Source organism: Lynx rufus, unplaced genomic scaffold (genome assembly GCF_022079265.1).
Source record: "Lynx rufus isolate CCGP_SWC_20201006 ecotype Redwood Valley unplaced genomic scaffold, mLynRuf1.p SCAF_20, whole genome shotgun sequence".
NCBI lineage: Eukaryota > Metazoa > Chordata > Mammalia > Carnivora > Felidae > Lynx > Lynx rufus.
The window spans coordinates 260,730-277,671 of record NW_025814835.1 but is presented as its reverse complement, the minus strand read 5'-3'; the positions used below and the strand labels follow the sequence as shown (position 1 = coordinate 277,671).

General features: G+C 52.8%; 1 long non-coding RNA gene across 1 annotated transcript; it reads right to left on the bottom strand.

Moving 5' to 3' along the window:
• Positions 1-422: 422 nt before the first annotated feature.
• On the bottom strand, positions 423-16,715 carry LOC124517077 (uncharacterized). The gene is made up of 3 exons (XR_006963293.1): positions 16,386-16,715; positions 11,481-11,609; positions 423-1,131 (listed from the first exon to the last, which is right to left on the bottom strand). It is a non-coding gene; the product is annotated as an uncharacterized LOC124517077 (long non-coding RNA).
• Between the last annotated feature and the right edge of the window lie 227 nt (positions 16,716-16,942).

The window sequence follows — 16,942 nt, the reverse complement described above, 5'->3', positions numbered from 1 at the left end:
TGGCACCACCCGTCACCTGCCCCCCGTTCCTGTGACGTCATGTTTGCACGTGCTCTTCCCCCCCTTTCTGCCTCACCTTGGGGAGGGGGCCACCTTTGGGGAGCCTTCTGTGAATGCCCAATTTTGGTTGCGGTGCCCTAAATTCCCATAGCTACGACCTCACTGCACTGATTGCTGAGTCAGCGTCTTGTCTGTCTCTTGCATGAGGTTTCCCAGGCCAGAGTATAGTACGTGTTGATCGACTAATAGACCGGCGGGGTCTGCTTCGAGTCGGGGGTAGGTGTTAGCGCTGGCTCAGAGGAGAACGTGGGCAGTAGATGCAGGCGTGGCCTGAGGCCCTTTTTCACCCTGGGCCTGAGAAAAGCTGAGGCAAAGCAGAACATACGGCCTAAAGGAAGACTGAGAAAGAGCCACCTGTGACCAGATTGCAGCAGAAAACCAGGGCTTCGGGTTAAAAGAAACAGGAAGAAGGCAAGGTGCAGCTTTTGTATATTCAGGGAGAACAGATGCCGGCCTCGTGCTGCAGGGAAGGACTTTCCGTCCGCTTGGCTCTGAAGCCTGCCGCTCTGGGCTCAGTACTCAGTCCGCCAACAGTGACCTCCGTGCTCAGCACCCTCGGTGTCCGTGGGGAGAACGGCATCCGCTTCAAAGGTCAGCGAGGGTGTACTGAAATGCGTGAACGCGGACTTAGTGGAGCCTGGCACGTGCTTTGTATTCCTCTTCTGCTCAGGAGCTTGGTTTTATTGACGAGCAAAGGGATCGAGGGGAAGCGTTCATTCAGTGTCTGGTGGAGGGTGTGCACGGCCTACCTCACGAGGACGCACGGAGCACCGTGTACACGTGCTCGCACTGGAGGCCCGGCGGCCCTCTGCATTGTGGCCCCACGGACACGGCTAGGTTTTCACGTCTTGGTGACATGCCAAGATGATAGGAGAGCAAAGTCTGTCCTATTGGAAGTCACATGTGTCTGCCAGCAACAAACACAGAGCTTCATAGGTGAAGACGTCCCTCCAGGACCCTAAAATCCTGTTGTGAGAACAGAGGCTCAGCGTTCCGGCCTCAGGTTTATCTTGAAGAATGTGAGCACGCGCCTGTGCGACTTGTTAGCATTAATTTGAATACTGTACAGCTCTAGGAAGTTGAGTTTGAGGAACAGAAAGAAAAAAAAAAGTTAAAGTTAATGGGACCTAAGGGACCTGTGGGATCCCACCAAGCAGACCAACGTATGCATTGTGGGCGTCCCAGAAGGAGACGAGAGAGAGAGAGAGAGAGAGAGAGAAAGTATTGGAAGAAACAATGGCTGAACGTTTCCCAAGTTTGAGGAAACACCCAGGAAGCTCAGTGAACTCTCAAGATGAACTCAGAGACCCACACTAAAACACATAAACTTTTTGTTTTTTAATTTTTTTAAAATGTTTATTTTGGAGAGAGACAGAGTGTGAGTGAGGGACGGGCAGAGAGAGAGAGGGAGACACAATCCAAAACAGGCTCCGAGCTGTCAGCACAGAGCCTGACGTGGGGCTCAAACCCACAGACTGTGAGATCATGACCTGAGCTGAAGTCAGATGCTTAACCGACTGAGCCACCCAGGAGTGCCCCCCCCCCCTTTTTTAAGTTTATTTGAGAGAGGCAGACAGCATTAGTGGGGAAGGGGCAGTCAGAAAAGGGGAGAGAGAGAGTCCCAAGCAGGTGCTGTGCTGCCAGCCCAGAGCCGGGTCACGACCTGAGCAGAAATCAAGAGTCAGACACTTAACCGACTGAGCCTCCCAGGTGCCCCAGACACAAACATGCGAAAAGCCAAACAAAGCATCTTGAAGCAGCAAGAGAGAAGTAAATCAATACATATAAGGGAATCCCAGATAAGATTAACAGATTTCCATCAGAAACCAGAGGTCAGGAGGCAGTGGGTTGATATACGCAGAATGCTGAAAAGAAAAACTTTCAACCAGGAATTCTGTATTCAGCAAATGTCCTTCAAAGGTGAGGGAGAAATTAAGACATTTTTAGGTAAATAAAAGCTGAGGGAGTGCCATTACTATTAGACCTGCCCTTGAAGCGATGCTCAAGTCCTGCAGGTGAAATGAAAGACAGTGGAGCGTAACTTAAAGCTGTATGGAGAAATAAAGATCTCAGTAAAGAAAAATATATGGCCAATGATAAAAACTAGTATTTTTAGGACAGTTTGTAACTCCACATTTTGATTTCTACGTAATTTAAGAGACTAGTGTGTTCGGAATACCTGTTAATTTATGTTTTGTGACAACAACTGAGAGGGCTGGGGGACAGAGACGTTAAAGGAGAGTGTGTGTGTGTTACCGAAATCAAGCTGGTGTAAATACAGGGTGTCAAATGTAATCCTCACGGTAACCACAAAGGAGACAGCTGTAGTGTATATATACAAAAGGAAATGGGAAAGGAATTTAAATGTTTCACTACTAAACAACGGCAATAACAAACTAAACACAAAAGAAGACAGTAATGCAGGGAATGAGGGACAAAAAGAAGCTGAAGGCACATAACAAATAGAAAAATGACAAAAGTCCTTCTCTGTAGTTATCTTACATGTGGATTACAAGTGGATTAAACTCTTCAATGTAAAGACAGAGATTGCCAGAATGGATAAAAAGCCATCATCCAAATAACATGCTGTCTCCAAGAGACTCTAGATCCAAAGCTATAAATAGTGAAAAGCGAGAGGATGTGAAAAGATGTTCCATGCAAATAATAACCAATGATAGCAGGAGTGGCTACACTAATATCAGATAAAAATGTTTAAATTTTCAAAAATTACAAGAGATAAGGGAGGGCACTATAAATACAAATTTCAGTGAAACAATACATAACAATTATAAACATTTACACATCTAATGATAGGCCACTGAAATGCGTGAAGCAAAACTTGACACAACTGAATGGAGAAACAGTTCTACAATGATAGTCGGAGACCTTAATACTCCTCTCATAACCGTGGGCACATAAACCAGACAGAAGCAGGGAAATCGAGGACTTAACACGATAAGCCAACTAGAGCGAACACGTACCAAACACCAGCCAACAAGAGCACGTGCGTTGCTCTCAGGTGCACGTGGGACATTTTCCGTATGTCAGGCCACAGATTAAGTTTCAAGAATTTAAAAACAAGGCTGTCCTCGGGGCGCCTGGGTGGCGCAGTCGGTTGGGCGTCCGACTTCAGCCAGGTCACGATCTCACGGTCCGTGAGTTCGAGCCCCGCGTCAGGCTCTGGGCTGATGGCTCAGAGCCTGGAGCCTGTTTCCGATTCTGTGTCTCCCTCTCTCTCTGCCCCTCCCCCGTTCATGCTCTGTCTCTCTGTGTCCCCAAAAAATAAATAAACGTTAAAAAAAAAATAAAGTTTAAAAACAAGGCTGTCCTGCAATCTATCACCATAATGGGATGAAGTTCAAAATCAGTAACAAATAAAATTGGAAATTACACCAACACAGTCTTAAATAACCAACAGAGAAGTCATCACAGGGAGATTAAAAAATACTTTGAGATGAATGAAAATGAAAACAACACATCAAAACTTACGGGATGCGGCAAAAGCAGTGCTAAAGGGATGGTTATAGGTATAAATGCTGATGTTAAAAAAGTCAAGATTGCAGAAAATCAACCACCTAACTTTACAATTTAAGGACGTGCAGAAAAAACCCAAAGCTAGGAGAAGGAAGGAAATGAAGTCTAGAGCGGTGACAAATGAAGTAGAGAATACCAATAAATGTTAGTTCTTCGAAAAGATAACAAAACTGACAAAACTTTATTTCTAAAGTAGGCTTCACACCCAGCACGGAGCCCAATGTAGGGCTTGAACTCAGGACCCTGAGCTCAAGAGACGCTTAAGTGAGCCACCCAGGCCCCCTCAAAACTCTAGATGAACAAAAGAAGACTGAAATTTCTAAAATCAGAAATGAAAATGGAGAAATTATCAGTTCTAAAGAAAAGAAAAAGGATTATTAAGAGTACTATTGTTATGCCCAGAATTCGTGATCCCCAAAGACCACCAGGGAGCCGAGTCCGATGCAAAAGCAAAAGAGCTTTTATTCGAGCTAGCTCGAGCTCAGTCCCCTACCTGCACCGCCTGCACCGACGCAGCGGTGAGATACCGGGGAGAGAGAGCGAGTTTCAAAAGCACAAAGGTTTTTATAGGGGTCTAGGGGCAGCCAATTGGCTGGGGAAGGGTCGTGGCCTCGGCCGATTGGCTGGGGAAGGGTCAGAGTCCTGTTACGCAGGTCGCTGGGCGTGTTTTGATCAGGAAGTTTGAACGGGTGAGCGGGAGGTTACTCAAGGGGAGGAGGCGCGATCTGAGGTTTCTGCGATTTTCCCGGAAAAGGGGTCATGTCGGGGACATAGTCACTCAAGGTGGAGAACACAGAACAAGATGGAGTCGGCCAGCGTAGGCCCGCCCTTTCATTCCCCCCTTGTCATGTAGCTTACGGACCCAATCATGGGACCGGCTGCATTTATGGTGACAAGGGGAACAGAGTTTGGAGGTTTACGCTAAGTTCTGGGAAGCATGTGTCCCTGGGGTGGCTCTGGGAGGTCTGATTAAGTATTGTCCCCGAGCTGGTGTCTATGATCTGCCAGGTGATGTTTTGGGGGGCGTGGGGACTCCCGGCAGCATGAGCAATGACAAGCAGAGTTAACAGAGTTACCAATATTAGGTGGATCGAATGCGCTGTAGCTTGAGCTTGAGCGGGTTGTGTTCGCATGACGAAGTCCTTCCGGATCGAGGAGGGGTCCGCTGGCTGAGGGGTCCGCTGGACCCAGGTCGCGATGCCGTCTACTTTGAAAGCGGTGGGGGTTGTCAGCACCACGATGTAGGGTCCCTTCCAGCGTGGCTCGAGGGTCTCTCGGTGGTGCCTCTTGACATAGACCCAGTCTCCCGGCCTGTACTGATGAGGTATCGGGGTCGGGCCAGCCTCGTAGATGGCAAGGAGGCGCGGCCAAATGTCCTCATGCGCCCTCTGGAGCCCTCTCAAGGAAAGAAAAAGTTCTTAATCTTTAAACTCGGCAATAAGTTCAGCTCGAAGGCTGGGAATAACAGGGGGTGGCCTGCCAAACATGATCTCGTAGGGAGTAAAACCCAGAGTGTAAGGAGTGTTTCTAACCCGGTAAAGGGCGTACGGTAGGAGAGTCACCCAGTCCCCTCCAGTCTCCATGGTTATTTTGGTAAGGGTCTCTTTTAGGGTTCTATTCATTCTTTCTACCTGTCCTGAGCTCTGGGGCCTATAAGCACAATGTAATTTCCAGTTTGCCCCCACCGCCTTGGCTACTGCCTGTGTTACCTGCGAGATAAAAGCTGGTCCATTGTCTGATCCTACCATGGCAGGAAAACCATACCTGGGTAAGATGTCTTCTAGTAGCTTCTTAGCCACCAGCCAGAGAAGGTTTCTGTAAATACTAAAAGATATTTATAACCATACTTTCCTGGTTTGACTTCAGTGAAGTTGACTTCCCATTGGGCTCCCGGTCTGGTGCCTCTGAGCCTGGTTCCTTTTTTATTTGATGTGGCTCTCGCGTTGGTGAGTTGGCAGGTCTTGCAGGCAGATACAACTTGCTCTATTTTGGTGTCCTGTTGGTGAATCTTCATTCCGGCATGTCGGATTAAGTCTTTTAATTTTCGGGCCCCCATGTGAGTAGACCGATGCATGTGCTCTAATATTGAGACTCCGAGCTGGTCTGGCAGCACGAGCTCCTTGTTAGGTATATACCACCATCCCTTTATCTCCTGGGCCATGGGGAGTTTCTTGATCCGCTGTAACTCCTCCTGGGAGTACTTGGGCTGGTCTGGTAAAACTGGGTCTCCCGGGTCCGGGTCCGGTAGTTGTATGGTCATGGTGGGGACTGGAGTAAGGGCTACTGCCTTGGCTGCCTGGTCAGCCTTTTTTCAACGTTTTTATTTATTTTTGGGACAGAGAGAGACAGAGCATGAACGGGGGAGGGGCAGAGAGAGAGGGAGACACAGAATCAGAAACAGGCTCCAGGCTCCGAGCCATCCGCCCAGAGCCTGACGCGGGGCTTGAACTCACGGACCGCGAGATCGTGACCTGGCTGAAGTCGGACGCTTAACCGACTGCGCCACCCAGGCGCCCCTGGTCAGCCTTTTTGATTACCTCTAGCTACTGGGTTATCAGCTTTTTGGTGCCCTTGGCAGTGGATAATGGCTAGCTTGGCAGGAAGCCATAAGGCCGTAAGCAGGTTAAGTATCTCCTGCTTATTTTTTATAGTCCGTCCTTCTGCCGTCAGTAACCCCCTCTCCTGATAAATTGCCCCATGAATATGAGCTGTGGCAAATGCATAACGGCTGTCTGTGTAGATGTTAAGCCGTTTTCCAGCTCCCAGAATCAGCGCCTTGGTGAGGGCTATGAGCTCTGCTCGCTGGGCTGACGTTCCGGAGGGTAGAGCCTCCGCCCATACGGTGTCCGTTTCGGTGACCACGCTGCACCCGCGTACCTGTGTCCATCTTGCACAAAGCTGTTGCCATCAGTGAACCAAGTAGCCTCGGCATCGGGGAGGCGCCGGTCGGTCAGGTCCGTCCGGAATCCATGTACTTGTTCGAGGATTCCCGCACAGTCATGTAGTGGAGCATCTAGTTTGGGGTCAGGCAGCAGGGTTGCAGGATTGAGGGCCGCAAAGGGGTGGAACCGCACCCGTGGAGGGTTGAGTAGGAGGCTCTGGTAATGAGTCATATGTGTGTTGCTCATCCATCTATCCGGAGGCTGTTTCAGGACCCCTTCAATGGCGTGTGGGGTCGTGATCCAGATCTCCTGTCCTAGGGTCAGTTTGTCTGCATCCTTGACTAGGAGTGCTGTCGCCACAATAATTCTTAGGCATGGCGGCCAGCCGGCAGCCACTGGGTCTAGTTTCTTAGACAGGTAAGCCACTGGGTGGTTCCAGGGGCCTAAGGCTTGAGTTAGAACCCCTTTTGCTATTCCCTTATGTTCGTCTACAAAGAGGTGGAAGGGTTTCGTAATGTCTGGTAGGCCCAGGGCTGGGGCATTTAAGAGGGCCTTTTTTAACTGATTAAAGGCAATTTCTTCTTTTTAGTCCATTTAAATGTTTTCCCCTCTTTGGTGGCTTCATATAGGGGCTTGGCAATCTCAGCAAAACCTGGAACCCAGAGGCGGCAGTAGCCGGCTGATCCTAGGAATTCCCTCACTTCTCTTCGGGAGGTGGGAGTAGGGATCTTTAGGACAGTTTCTTTTCTGGCATCTGATAACCACCGCTGTCTGCCCTCCAGGATATATCCCAGGTAACTTACCCTCTCCCTGCATATCTGAGCCTTCTTCGCGGATGCCCAGTACCCTAAGGCCCCCAGGGTAGCCAGCAGGTCCTGGGTCCCTCGCTCAGTCTTTGGCCGTGTCGGCAGCAATCAGGGTGTCATCTATGTACTGTAGGAGGGTGAGGCCAGGGTGCTCCCTTCTGTACTCACCCAGGTCCTCGTGTAGTGCCTCGTCGAAGATGGTGGGTGAATTTTTGAATCCCTGAGGTAGCCGTGTCCAGGTGAGTTGCCCACTGTAGCCCTCCTCCGGATCATGCCACTCAAAGGCGAACAAGGGTTGGCTCTGGGGTTCCAGCGGCAGACTGAAGAAGGCGTCCTTTAAATCTAGTACAGTATACCAGACCCTGGAGGGTGCCAAGGAGCTCAAGAGAGTATATGGGTTGGGAACAGTTGGGTGTATGTCCGCGACCCTCTTATTTACTTCCCGGAGGTCTTGTACCGGTCGATAGTCATTTGTGTGAGGCTTTTTGACCGGCAGTAGGGGGGTGTTCCAGGCAGACTGGCAAGGAACTAGTACCCCTAGGCTTCGTAGTCTCCGGATGTGTGGCTGGATCCCCTTCCGGGCCTCCTGAGACATGGGGTATTGTTTGATCCTTACTGGACTCTCTCCTGGCTTGAGCTCTACCAGGACTGGGGTCCTGTGAGCGGCTAGTCCCATCCCCCCCGTCTCTGCCCAAACCAAGAGGAATTCTTGTAGCCATCTGTCTATATTATCCTCTCTCGGGAGCGCCTCCTGGTGGAGGCGGTATTCATCCTCCAGTTTCATGGTCAGGACCTGGATGGGGTGGCCCTTGCCATCGGTGACCTGAGGCCCCCTTGTCTGAAAGTTATCTGAGCTCCAATCTTGGTAAGTCCTGTCCTAACAGCGGGTAGGGGCATTCTGGTATTACCATAAAGGAGTGGGATACCCGTCCCGTCCCCAAATCTGTTCTTCGGGTAGTCCATGAATACTGGCTCATACCAGTTGCCCCTTGCACCCAGGACTTCTTGTTGGCTAGTTTTCCTTGTGGGGTGCGGAGGACCGAATGTTGTGCTCCGGTGTCGACAAGGAAGTCAATAGGGGTCCCCTCCACTTTCAGTTACCCTGGGTTCGGGGAGAGGGTCCGAACCCCGACTCCCCTAATCACTCAGTTCATCTAGCTCTAGGACTTTTACTCGATCAGTCTTGCCTCCCTTCCCGCCAGCCCTTTTCGGACAATCTCGGGCCCAATGCCCTATCTCCTTGCAGTATGCACACTGATCTTTCTGCAGCCTCTGCTTCCCCCCCTTGGTGGTTCCTTTACCTCCTCTTGAGTCGCCCACCGGCTGCCGGAGATGGTGGTCTCATTCCTCGGGGGAATCAGCAGTGATAGCTAGTAGTATTCTGGCCAGGTCTCGAGTCTGCTTACTGCTGGCAGTCGCCATGACGCGAGCCTGCTTGTCCTCTGGAGGCTCCCGGTTATTATATACCTTTTCGGCTACCACCAGTAAGTCCTGCAGACTTTTTTCTCCTAGTCTATTTTCTGTAATTTTCTCCTAATGTCTATGGCCGATTGGTTTACAAAGGCCATGATAACAGCTGCCTTGCTTTCTGGAGCCCCTGGATCCATGGGGGTATAGGTATGGAATGCCTCCATGATCCGTTCTAAAACGGCAGCCGGAGATTCATCTTTTCCCTGTTGTACATTTCCTACCTTGGCCAAATTGGTTGGCTTTCTAGCAGCCATTCGGAGACCCCCCATTAGAGTCTGGCGGTAGACCCGGAGCCTCTCCTTAGCTTCTGCCGTGTTGAAATCCCACTGGGGCCGAGTTAAGGGGGGGAAGGAGGCATCTATCTGAGCCTGGTTGGTGGTGGGATTCCCGTCTGCACCCGGAACTAGTTTTCGGGCCTCATTGAGGATTCTTTCTCTTTCTTCGGTCGTGAACAGGACCTGCAAAAGCTGCTGGCAATCGTCCCACGTGGGCTGATGGGTAAAAAGAACAGAGTCTAATAAACCAATAAGCCCTGCCGGTTTCTCGGAAAACTTAGGATTCCGAGCTTTCCAATTGTAGAGGTCACTACTGGCGAAAGGCCAATAGTGATGGGGCTGATTCCCCTCTGCATCTGGGGTCCGGCGGCTCGCAGGGGCAGAAGAGTGGAGTCGGCGGCGGAGGCGGATTGCTCCCTCTGAGCCCTTTGTCTGGTAAAGGGTGGGCTTCCCCCTGGAGCGTTTCCGCCTCCCGCTCTCGGAACAGTGTCTGCCTCCCCCGGAGGGGGAGGATGGCGTTCTTCCAGCATCCTAGAGGGGTTATACGGGGGAGGAAAAATTAATTCTTCTTCAGTACCCCCCTGTAAGACAGGGTAGAGGGGTGCTGAAGGCTGGATAAGACTTTTCTTCTTCTTTGTCCCCTGCAAAGCAAGAATGGGCTTTGGTTCTGGAGGGAGCGGGGCTAGGAAGGGCTTAAGCCAAGAGGGTGGGTAGAGGCGTAGTCTGAGTCTGTCCCATAACGTCCGTCCAGTAAGTCCACAGAGCAAAACAGAGAAACACAAAAACAGACAAACAGAGGGCCTCTAGAAAGTCTTCCAACTCCATGGAAGCAAAACTGAAAGCTAGCTTTTGAGGGGATTCCACATCCCTCCAAAACCGATGAGGGGATTCCACGTCCCTCCAAAACCGAAAGCTAAGACGACGGCCTCACGCCGACCAGCGGGAGCGACCCGCCTCGTCTCAGACCTTTGAGGGGATTCCACGTCCCTCCAGAAGGGAGAATCGGAACGTCTTCCGAAACTCCCGGCCCGTGGTCCTCCAGTGCGTCCACTTAGACCGCGTCGGGCACTACCAGAATTCCAGAAATGAGCTCACACAGAAAAGACAGAACAAACGGACAGACACTAACCGTGGCCAGTCAGGCTCTCCGGGTCGGGGGTCCCTCGGGGATCTTGGGGCTCCCGGGCCGAGCCCCCAAATGTTATGCCCAGAATTCATGATCCCCAAAGACCACCAGGGAGCCGAGTCCGATGCAAAAGCAAAAGAGCCTTTATTCGAGCTAGCTCGAGCTCAGTCCCCTACCTGCACCGACGCAGCGGTGAGATACCGGGGAGAGAGAGCGAGTTTCAAAAGCACAAAGGTTTTTATAGGGGTCTAGGGGCAGCCGATTGGCTGGGGAAGGGTCGTGGCTTCAGCCGATTGGCTGGGGAAGGGTCGTGGCCTCGGCCGATTGGCTGGGGAAGGGTCGTGGCCTCGGCCGATTGGCTGGGGAAGGGTCGTGGCCTCGGCCGATTGGCTGGGGAAGGGTCAGAGTCCTGTTACGCAGGTCGCTGGGCGTGTTTTGATCAGGAAGTTTGAACGGGTGAGTGGGAGGTTACTCAAGGGGAGGAGGCGCGATCTGAGGTTTCTGCGATTGTCCCGGAAAAGGGGTCATGTCGGGGACATAGTCACTCAAGGTGGAGAACACAGAACAAGATGGAGTCGGCCGGCGTAGGCCCGCCCTTTCACTATGAGCATTTGTACACCAATAAATTGGATGACCTAGGTGAAATGGACAAATTCCTAGAGACACAAACCTGTTAAGACTAAGTTACAAAAAATTAGAAAATCTGAGTAGACTTAAATAAGATTGAATCAGTAACCAAAAATCTCTACAGAGAAAAGCCCTGTCCCTGATGGTTTTATTGATGAGCGAGTGACTTTTGGTCTTGGGGTCGTGAGTTCTAGCTCCACATTGGAGGTACAGTTTACTCAAAACAAAAAACAAAAAACTGCACCCATACAATAGAAAACTCATACATGTTAGAAAAAGTGGTGTTAGGTCTGGGCGCCTGGGTGGCTCAGTCGGTTAAGTGACCAACTTCGGCTCAGGACATGATCTCACGGCTTGTGGGTTTGAGCCCTGCGTCGGGCTCTGTGCTGACAGCTCAGAGTCTGGAGCCTGCTTTAGATTCTGTGTCTCCTCTCCCTGCCTCTCCCCTGCTCGTGCTCTGTCTCACTGTCTCTCAAAAATAAATAAATGTAATAAAAAACTTTTTAAAATGGCACCAGGTCATTTGGAACCATAGTTTCTGCTAAATGTGATAAAATACAGGTTATTTTTTTTTTAATTAAAAAATAAATCCAAGTATTGGCAAGGATACGGCCATGTTAAGTGAAATAAGCCAGTCACAAAAACACATATCCTAGAGAATTCCACTTACACTGGGTGTTTAGAGCAGTCGCCGTCATACCTGTGGTGGTGCCAGGGGCTGGGGGAGCCGGGAGCTAGTGTCAGTGGGCAGAGAGGTTCAGTTTTCCAAGACGGAAGCGATTCCAGGGGCGGATGGATGGTGGTCACAGCTGCACGTCAGTCCGTTACACTGAAATGTATGTTTCCATGGTTTAGACAGTGAAGTTTCTGTTGTATTTTACTACGATTAAAAAATCAGAAGAAAATGAAATGGGGAAAAAAGTACAAATATCGCTCAAAGATTCAAGAAAGAGGTAAAGTTTTATCTTATTTACATTTGTAATACTTGTGAAAAACATACACAGGTCTGCAAACCCTTACCTGAAATCCTTAGGGTCTGAAGCAGCACATTGTATCAAAAACATTGTTAAACGTTTAAACGTTCACATTGAGTAGCTTCACCAGAGGAAGGACTTTGGGGGAAAAGGAGGTAATTAATGATAATCGTGATAGTTGACATTCACCACACGCTGACTGAAGGCCCGAATGGTGCAAACCGTGCTTTGTGTGGACACAGCCGCCTGCGGGTGCCGGCAGCCCGTGGTACAGAGGAAGATGCGGAGGTTCCGAGCGGCTCTGGGATCGTCCTCCAGCTCAACTGAGGCTCCACTGGTCCCGATGCCTTCCTTGGGGTTGAGGCATTACAGCAAGGCGACGATGGGGTCCCCTACCTTCTGCCCAGGCAGCCAGAATCCGGCTGAGGCAACACGTGGACCTCCTCAAAGCCAAGGCATCGAGGCGGCCCCGTCCTCGCCAGCACCAGGTTTAGAAATGGGCACTTGGCCAGTGAGAGGCGAGGGGGCAAGAGGAGAGGCCCCTTTGCCTGCCTCTGGACACTTGATCGGAGATGTGCCGGGCAGACGTGACCGCATAGGAAACCATGGCCTGGGTTTGTCTGAGCCGCGAATGAACTTCCTTCACTGTCCTGTCTCTGTCCTCCTCTTGGGCGAAATGAGAAGTATCTGTGTTGTTAAAACAAATTCACGTAGTCCTGTTAATTGCCCTTAAAAGCATCCTGATTCCCCAACTGAAATGGAATTGTGGCCGGGAAGGGCTGTGGGCCAGCCCATATTTCGCCATTAACACCTCAGTGCTAATGAGTCACTTGGGCAACCACCTGCCATCTTGAAGAGCAAAGATGAGCCTATGGCGCCAGAGGATTGGCAACGACAAAGTCCAACGCTCCGTGTGTTCTGCTGGCATGACTGGAAGCACTTTGTATTCATTTAATCCTGGGAGGCAGAGGCGACGTGACCCATCACAGAGCCAGAGTCAGCCTGCAGCTGCGCTTCTCTGCTGCACCCCTTATTTGTGGGCAGGGGAGCCCCTCAGCGCGAGAGGCCGCGGCTCCCACACCCGCCTCCTGCCAGGGTAGAGGGAGCTTGGCCACCGGGCCAGCCCCACTGGGATGGGGCGAGGGCTCCCGGCAAGGGGGCGAGCCCAGGCCGTGGTCGGAACTGTGCAACCTTGCATCCGATATGCACTTAGCCCACAGGCCAGCCGGTTACTACATTCTGGCAATTTTCTGGTTGCCGAAAGAGGTCATCGCCCTCGTGTTTTCTCAGAGGTCCCCTCCAGTATGTGACAGGCTCAGTGTGTCCGGGGTAGTGGGGACACTGGGGGAAAGACAAAAGGGGGCGGGGGGGATGATGGGGGGAGGCACAAAGGCGCCCTGGCCGGCGAGCCCCAGGCCACTCGCCATGCCGGGGTGCGGGCTTGCAAGACCGGTGCTCGTCTTACGAACACGGAAACTGAGGCCCAGGCAGAGGTGAGCTCGCCGGGCGCCCAGGTCAGAGCCCGTGCCCGTAACAGTGGATCCCGGTGCCTCCAAAAAGACAACGCACGGCACGTTTCAGAGAAAGTTTCCCTAGACCCTCGCCGCTCGCAGGGTGGCCCCAGTAGAAGCGCGGGAGCTAGAGCCCCATTCCCAGGGCGAGTCCACACCTGGGGGTCCTCCAGGCTCCACAGATGCCTCACGCGCACGTCCCGCACCAGGAGGCTGGGAAGCACTGACCCAGCGAAACCCTCACACCAGCCTCGTGAGCAGGCTAATGAGCTCGTCCGCATTCTGACTTCCTACAGCTGCCTTTGGGGGTGAGGCTGCCGCTCTGCGGGCGCTCGCTTTGCTCAGTGCAATCCGACGGACTCGCCTGTCTCGCCACCCGTGACTTTGTTGGGGCAGGGCAGGTTGTCCAGCTTCAGTGCACGTCTCCGGGGGGGCTTCTAAACCAGACCCTGGCCCGCCCCGGCCTTCCCGATTCAGCGGCCGCGAGCTGCGCGGCTGCCTTTCCGTTGCCCTGGTGGTGCCCACGCTGCCAGCTCAGGAAGCACGCTGTGCAAACCACGAGGGCACCTCGAGGGAGAGGAGGGGAGCTTCGCTGTCCTCTGGACGCGCCCACAAGAAGGGAAGCCACGGCCAACAGCGATCTTCAACCAGGCCCCCAGGGTGCTTGCCGAAGACCCCTGTCCCGGGCCCCTCCCACACCAGTGCATCTGCAGCGTGGGGCCAGGTCCTGCCTGGGCAAAGGTCCTAGTGGCTCGAGTGAGAGGCTGGCGTGGAGAGTCCCTGCTCTGTGGGTGACTTCCCTTGGCCAAGTCTTCCAGTGTCCCGTGTGGTACAGTCGCTAGCTCCTCCAAGGACCCGGACCCCCTCGAAGGAACAGAAGTCTAGCTTTGTAGCTTACTCTCATGTCCAGGAAGGAAAGTCTAAGTGTTAGATGAGAAATCACAGGTCCATGGGCGCCTGGGTGGCTCAGTCAGTTAAGTGTCCAACTTCGGCTCAGGTCATGATCTCCCGGTTCATGGGTTCAAGCCCCGGGTCGGGCTCTATGCTGACAGCGCAGAGACTGGAGCCTGCTTCGGATTCTGGGTCTCCCTCTCTATCTTCCCCTCCCCTACCTGTGTGCTCTCTCTCTCAAAGACAAAAAAAAAAAAAAAAAAAAAAATCACAGGTCCTTTTAAAGCTGTCCGCTGCCTTGAAAGGGAGGGGGCACAGGTGTATTTACGTCAATGAATGAGGGGCAATTACCTGGGACAAGGGGTAAGAATAGGGACAGAAATACAGGATCAGGAGGAGGGGTTTGAGGAGGAAGGCACAGATGCCCACACAGGTCCACGTAAGGGAGCAGAGGCCTCCCAGGGCTGGTTCAAAGCATGAGGGGGCCTTGAGATCCTGCGGCCTTGCCCGTGGCACTCCCACCTCAGACCTGATCAGGGGAGTTTCCAAGTTTTCCTATTTGTGGGACCTGCTCCTGGGCTCCCAGAGAAGCTACACTGTAACATTTACCAAGGTCAGAAAGACTTGGCAAAACCTCAGATTTGTGGCTGTATTTCTGCCCTGGGCACACACTGCACGCGTGCTTCGTTATCAAAATAGCATCCGACATAAAGTAAATAAGAGGAAAAAAACCTCCTTGGTTCCCGTGAGATTAAAATCACACAGCCCTGCACATAGTGCACATAGTAAAAACCTGTCTGTAACTTTCCAGAATGTCCTTCTTCCTGATGATTTGGAACTCTTTATGTAAAACACACGTATGACCCTGCAGCAAACGTTCCTTCCCCGGAGCACTCACTGGCTTCTCGGTGGAGACTGTATGTCCCCGGGAGCTGTCCTCACCTGGGCTCCAATAAAACTTTTTGTTTTTGTTTTTTTTTAATTTTAAAAAAGGCTTGTTCGTTTTGCATCCATAAACCCCTTTCCCCCTGTTCATGGCCTGCTAAAATGGCATCCAGACCACAGATGCCAGTTTCTCGTGGATTTTTCTGGATATGGTAACTCACTGTTTCTCAGCTGCTGTCCTGGGGGCCTGGGGCTGGACCACCTCCCGCACAGCCTGCCGACACCCCCACCCCCACCCCCTCTGGGGATTTAGCTCCTGACAAACAAAACAGGTCCCTCCTCCTCCCAAGATCCTCCGGCATAAGGGGTTTACTGCTAATTATTATGGGAAAACAAGGAATTAATACTTGTAAATGTGAGGAATTAGAAAACCGTAAAGCCCTGAGAGTCTTGTACTCTGGTTCCATATCTGTTTTCCTCGAGAGTGTGGAAGACAGCCCCATTCTCTCTCCCTCTTCACGGTTCTTGTTGTGGGTGGGCTCACCCACCCTCCCCTTCAGACCCAACCTAAAAGGAAGGGCGCCCTGACCCTTCCCAGCCCCAGATCGCGGCCCCTGGCGTCAGGCGAAACTCGAGCCTGTGAGGACTGATGTCTACACCCGTCGGATGTTACTCTCACCCGGCTTCAGCTCACGGCAAAGATCCACATGAGGCATTCCTCGCAACACACAGTTTTCACCTGGATACGCGGCCTCACCATTTCAGGGGATACGGGAGTAAAGCCAAGCAAAGGGCTCCTGGCTTTTACAGCTCAGACCAGAGCGTACAGTGGATGGTTTGGATTCACAATCGCCAGTTCAGAAAAGCCCACCCTGGCTGGTCCTCTGGGGCCTGCCTTCCTTGCTTGTGATACCAGCCCTTTTAAAGGGCTTCTTCAGGAATCAGGTCAGAGAACCAAAACGAAGTTCCCTTCCTCCCTCCCTCCCTCTCCTCCCCTCCTGCCTCCCTCCCTCCCCTTCCCTCTTCCCGCCCCTCGTTCCTCCCTCCCTCCCTTCCTAATATTTATTTTATTCTGAGACGGAGAACCCTAGCAGGCTCCGAGCTGTCAGCGCAGAGCCCGATGCAAGGCTTCAGCTCAGGAATCTTGAGATCACGACCTGAGCCACCCAGGCGCCCCCAGAACGAGGTTGTCCCGCAGCGGCTTCCAGTCCCACCCCCTTTGCTGACGTTTACAAAAGGCAGGAGAAAACGATTCAGTAGCAAGAAACTCCCGTGTTTCCATCACCCTCACGCCCACGTTGTGCCCCACGAGCTGCGGAGGGACGTTTACTGACGTTTTCCTACCTGGAGCCCCCGGAGCCGGGCGTGCGCAACCCCGGGGTCGGGACATTCCGGACCACCGTCCCCTCCGGCCGCCCTCGCTGCCCTTGGGTCCGAGAAGACTCCATCCGACCCCAGTCACCCAAGTCCGCGCACCGGCTGCGAAAAGCTGGAACCTCGGGGCAACGCCCACCACCCCCCCCCCCCAAGGCCGCCCCGGCCCGCGTGAGCTTCGGGCGGGCGCTGCGGACGCCCAGGGGCTGAGGTGAAGGTCGTCCGCTCGGCTCCGCTGTTTGGGACCCCCCCAGTCCACTTGGGAGCAGGTGTGGCTTTGGGGTTCCAGCCGTTTGTTTCAAAATTGCAGAGCGACCCCGGCCCGGGGCGCGGGAGGGGGAGGAAGAGCCGGGGTCGGTCGCTGGGGCGGCCGGAGGGGCGGGGGATGTGAGCCCTGGACGCGGACGGGGCGGGGGAGGGGCGGGGGAGGGGCGGGGTCGGTGGGGGCGGCCCGAGGGGCGGGGGTGTGGGCCCGGGACGTGAAAGGGGGCGGACGGAGGGGGGTGGGTAGGGGTTCGGGTGTGGGC